Source organism: Sus scrofa, chromosome 6 (genome assembly GCF_054392235.1).
Source record: "Sus scrofa isolate SSC_HxYL_T2T_F1_AM1 chromosome 6, Sscrofa_HxYL_maternal_Yorkshire_Landrace_v2.0, whole genome shotgun sequence".
Taxonomy (NCBI): Eukaryota; Metazoa; Chordata; class Mammalia; order Artiodactyla; family Suidae; genus Sus; species Sus scrofa.
In genome coordinates this window covers 117,116,406-117,116,645 of record NC_139388.1, presented here as the reverse complement: position 1 = coordinate 117,116,645, position 240 = coordinate 117,116,406, and the positions used below count along the sequence as shown (strand labels likewise).

Below are 240 nucleotides of genomic sequence, written 5' to 3'. Positions count from 1 at the left end.
AAAAAATCAGAGCTGTTATTTGAGAAATATAGTGCTTGTATATACTTTTTGTATATACTTTATGGTTTCACCCAAGTTAACATTATTCAAATTTGTTTTTTTGGCTCAAATACAAAACGTAATCAAGTTTAAGCACTGCACAGACTTGTGGTGAATTTTATCACCCATTTAAAAAATATGATAGATTTGGAATTTGGATTTTGTTATTTGAGTAATTATTTCACATCTGCCATGAGTACA

The 240-nt window shown here is 27.9% G+C and overlaps 1 protein-coding gene across 1 annotated transcript in view; it reads left to right on the top strand.

Moving 5' to 3' along the window:
* The window catches only part of CDH2 (cadherin 2), a 232,270-nt gene that overhangs the window by 4,361 nt on the left and 227,669 nt on the right, over positions 1 to 240 (top strand). The gene's annotated exons all lie outside the window — the stretch shown is intronic.